The sequence below is a fragment of the Triticum aestivum genome, chromosome 3B, assembly GCF_018294505.1.
Source record: "Triticum aestivum cultivar Chinese Spring chromosome 3B, IWGSC CS RefSeq v2.1, whole genome shotgun sequence".
Taxonomy (NCBI): Eukaryota; Viridiplantae; Streptophyta; class Magnoliopsida; order Poales; family Poaceae; genus Triticum; species Triticum aestivum.
Genome location: NC_057801.1, coordinates 851,025,505 through 851,030,571, shown reverse-complemented (window position 1 = coordinate 851,030,571; position 5,067 = coordinate 851,025,505). Strand labels below are relative to the sequence as shown.

The window sequence follows — 5,067 nt, the reverse complement described above, 5'->3', positions numbered from 1 at the left end:
GAAAAACATTTGTTAAATTTATGTTCGTGTTGAGTATTTTATATGTGTGAAACAAGATTATTGCCTACAGACCATTGTCATTTGAGACTTGTTATTTTCTGTCCACTACAATAAAATTACTATGGTGACAATTGTTATGTTGAGACATCATTGTTGTTGATATAAATATTCACTATTCATTGTTTATATTATGAATTCTGTATGTATTTACTACAGTCCCGTCGGCTGTCAAATATATTTAAATAAGAGAAGTACTCTGCGAATTGTTGTTGAAAAAAAAAGAAAAAAAAATGCCCGCCCGTCTCCACAACGTGTCTTAGTAAGCCCGTCGTTATCAAGCCCACCGGGCGACTACAACAGGCGTTTCTGAGGACGCTGTGGAAACCAGGCCCAACAGGGCAGAATCGATGTGGTACATCGATGGGGTAATAGACCAGAGGAGTTCAATGTGGCGACGGGAGCTCTGTAATAAACTGGTCGTCGTCGCCTTCGGCCGGTGAGGTGGGACTAACTAGCGTTACTTTCCCTGGTGCGTCGTCTCAGCGGCGGTAACTGGGCTGGCCCACGGCGCGTCGAGCCGTCGAGAAGTTCGCGCCGTCCATTGCCTTTTTGGGCCGGCCCATGTTGCGTGTGGTTGTGTCCACGTCGCCCCGCGGCCGACGCAAGTTTAGTCCCACCTCGTCGGCCGAAGGGAACGATGACCAGCTTATATACTCAGCTCCCGTCGGCACATTGAACTCCTCTGGTTACTACCCCGTCGATGTACCGCGTCGATGCTGCCCTGTTGGGCGTAGTTTACACGCTGTGTTCTGAAACGCATGTCGTAGCCGCCCGGTGGGCTTGATAACGACGGGCTTACTAAGACAAGCTGTGGACGGGCCGGCAATTTTTTTATCTAAAATACTTTTTAAGCTTTTCTAAACTAGACTAACATCCAATGTGCTGTAAACTAAATTTTTGCTAACAAAGTAACAAGCAGTGTGCTGCCATAGTTTAGTGTACAAAAGCTTAACGACGACACAATTACACGATTACATATAACTATTCGGAAACAAAAAAATACTGATTATATAATATTTATGAAACAAAATATCATGTGGACATAAAAAACGTAATTAAGTGTATAATCTTTTCGGAACAAAATAGTGGCAAAATCAATAAATATGTCTATTACATAAAATTTATAAGCAAATGCACAAAGCGTTTGGAAAATATAGTCCTCCAGTACCACCCAATCACATGCAAAACTCCTCCGTGTCGCATCTATTTCTTCTTCTTTGATATCCAAATAACTTTGTTTTTCACTTCATCAAGCTTGTTTCTCTCCGAAAAGATAAGTTGCGCAATCATTAACTCTCTCGAATCATCAATTGACCTCTGGAAAAAATGTGGTGTTAGCACAACGTTCATTGTACATCGTAGTCCAAACATGACTTGCGTACCTGTGAAAATAAGCCTGTTCATTTGTCATCATCCCAATACTGAAAGCATCGAAGGAGAAATATTCCACACGAATTCCTAGTGCATACAATTTACGAAGATTAAATATCTATTGTACATACAGGACCGACATTCTGTCACAGTAAAAACTCACCCATCATGTTGTTTTGGCATGTCATACGTTTGAATAGGCCAATTGGAAACATCCGGATAATTCACAATTCCGGTTGCATTTGCTTCTTGGATATCTTCTGCTAGTTGTTTTCTCTAAAGATATAATAAACATGGTAGAAAGAATGTCATTCAGTGTACTAAAGAAAACGAATGTTACCAAATGCACATTTGAAAGTTAAACCTACCAGGTCCTCAACGAGTTCTCTAGTAACACTGTCAAGTTTTCCGGTCATCAACGAGTCAAGAACCTGAAACTCTCTCTTCCCGCTATGCATGATGACAGTAATCCAGTGATTGTTTTGCTTGTTTAGAGGAATGTAAGTCTGCATCACAAGGACCATAAAACACAATCAGCACATACTATCGTATGTATATGCCGTGTAACCAATCAAACTTACCTTTGATTTTTTGAAATACTCGTCCTCACATCTATTCACGGGTCCATTACTATGCGACTCTGCTTCATAATCATTACCAGCGGTCTTCTTTTCGGGTCTAATGTGAAGCAACCAATGTATCCTCCAAGTTGTCAACATGAAACGATCACCATTAACTTTGTCGACCAAATATGATGAGTATGCATTAATTACCTATAAATAATGTGTCAGATTTAACAATGGTATTTTCGAATCAATTGTAAAACAATATATGAAATTAACTTACGTCGCCACTTAGCCACTCATGGTTAATAATCTGACAAGCTCTCCGCACAGTGAGACCTTCTTCCATGCCATCATTGAAAATTTCTGTTTTGACATGTTTTTATGAATGCTCATGCGCGCGCACGTACTTGATGGACGCTTTCACCACATCATACTCATCACTAGATTTGTTAACACCACCATTTTGGAACAATTCTGTAACGCACAACTCAAATAATTATAAACGCAAATATATAAATAATTATTACGCAAGAACAATTAGAAACACAAAAAACTTACTTCCTTTCGCAGAATGTATTGCACGCTTGTTCGGTTTAGGGACCACATAAGGAGACTTGACATGTTGTGGTCCTTTGCGCTTGCGCCTGCCAGTAACCTCCTCCACTTCCTCCTGTACTCCTTGAGAACCAAGCGACGCATGCGATGCGATTTCGTCCGTCTCTAAAGATGTGGCAACTTTTTCATCTGATACTTCTGGTACTTGGATAGGATCATCCATATCACCCTTGAAACTATCCCAGTATTCAGGTGTGCAGTAAAAAGGTGTGTTTCCACGAGAAGTTACATCAACGCCATCATCATCCTTTTGCAAATTCATTTTGAAAGGTGTGCGGAACCGGTCTGAATCATCTTTTTGATATACAAACTCTTTTTTCGGACATCCACCATCGTTTGAAGACTCATTAATGCCTCCGTACAGATTCTCTTTGTCATCTTCCAGGTTACTGGGTTTGTAGAAGACGCCGGTTTTGTTCTTTTTCTCAATCATCCTCTGCAAGAAAACATTTCATCTTAGTTCTTCAATTCAGTGATGGACATTAAAGTGACGTGCTCAAGTGTTACTTGTGCGCATAACTCTGGCAAACGAAGCATTTCCTTCTGAAGCTCATTCATCTCACTCAAAATCCGGTCCATAGTAGGCTTCTGGCTCGAGGCCTCCGAGGTACTGCCCTCTTTCCTCGTTCCAGTAACGTTAGATTTTTTGCTACTAGCTTTCTTGGTTTTTTGAGCTTCTTCTTCTGCAATTTTTTTAGCCTATACTCCTCTGTAATGTTGTCATCGATCTACAAATGCAACAAGAGAATTATACATACAAACCATATGCACACTTCACTTTATTTCATAAATGTAAAAAAACATGATTACTAGGATTACCATCCCAACACCACGACCATATTCATAGTCGTATTTGTCTCTTCTCACAGCCATATCTTCCGTCCAGTTCCTCATCAGCGGGCTCAACAATGCCAACGGATCATATTTTGGACCGGTGATTGGTTGTACCTTCTCCCAGTATAGGTACTGCAAAACACATAAACTAATTAAATTACATGTTCTTCCATGACAGTTTATAACAAAAGTGTTGAAATTAATAAATACAACGTAGTTGTAAAAGGGCGAGGTTCCCCTGGGGCCACTACCTAACATGGCCGTCCTGCAGAAGCTTACCAATCTCCGACAAACAGAATCGTGAAGTGAATGCATTCCAGTTGAACTTCCTTACCAACTTAATATTTTGCACTAAGGCATAGTATTTTTACGAAACGTATTCATGAGACACTGGTGCAATTATAGTTCCTAAGAGAACTAGAAATGTCATCCGAATAAAGTCATCATCAGTGCTGTTATTCTTCACAATCTTTTCTATGAGATCATCAATCATGATCTTACCATTTTTCTTGCTAACAAAACTAACTGGTATTTTTGAGGTTGCTTTTTCTCCTTCAGTACTAAGAAACCCAAAAACATCCACTCCATTGTTTTTCCAACCAAATATGGAGTACACATCATCAGGCCTTAGTGAAATATGACCTTTACTTCCAACAGTACTTCCAGAACTCTCTTCAACCATGAAATTTTTGCTACTCGGATTGTAACCTTGGAGTAAAATGTGAAGCAAAAAATCACGCATCTTTATCGATGGTATTCTAAACATGCCCTGCATATCCGTTTCATAAAACCGGAATTTCTGACTGGGTGACAGTTTGTCAACTACGCTAACCCACTTTTGAACAGAACATGGAATCACACCGTTGATATTCATACTGCATCAAATAGATTTCTGTCACATACCATCGTACTACTATGAGCCTCATCGTATAAAAAAACTGGAAAAAAACTTACACGATGGCGACGGTGGGAGAGGCACCGGCGGCGTATAGAGGGCGACGGGTCAGGGGACGCAAGCCGGCGCGGGCGCACCGACGGCGTTTGTACGGTGGGGCGACGGTGGGAGAGGCACCGACAGCGTATAGAGGGTGACGGGTCAGGTCAGGGCAGGCCGGCGCGGCCGCACCGGCACCGTTTTGGAGTGTGGGGCGACGGGTGGCGTACGTTGGCAGCACGTGCAGATCGCGGCGGCGGCGAGACGGGCTGGATGTAGAAGGAAAATTTGCATGCGGGTCGGCTAACGACGTCGCCCAAGCGCTGATTGCGGCATCATTGTTAGTGGGACGACCCCATGCATGCATGCGCATCGGTTAGCGAGACGGCCGGTGTTTTTTTATAGGGCCTCATTTTTTTAACTAAATAAAATAGGCACATTTTTTTAACTGTATCAATTTTTTTACCTTAACCACTTTTTTTTAACTTAGCCAAACGTGCCCATTTTTTTAACTTAATCAAATAGGCTCTTTTTTTAACTTAGCCAAATGTGCCCAATTTTTTTTCACGTGCTACAGTGCCCTAGCAGGGCACGCACGAAACATTTTGTCCCGTTTCAAGTCGGTATGGATTTTCTACGATTTTCCGGGCCGAAAACCCAGAAAATACTGCCCGGACGTGACGCAAC

General features: G+C 41.7%; 1 pseudogene; it reads right to left on the bottom strand.

Moving 5' to 3' along the window:
* Positions 1 to 1,263: 1,263 nt before the first annotated feature.
* Positions 1,264 to 4,034, bottom strand: LOC123067116 (uncharacterized; annotated as a pseudogene).
* Positions 4,035 to 5,067: the final 1,033 nt, after the last annotated feature.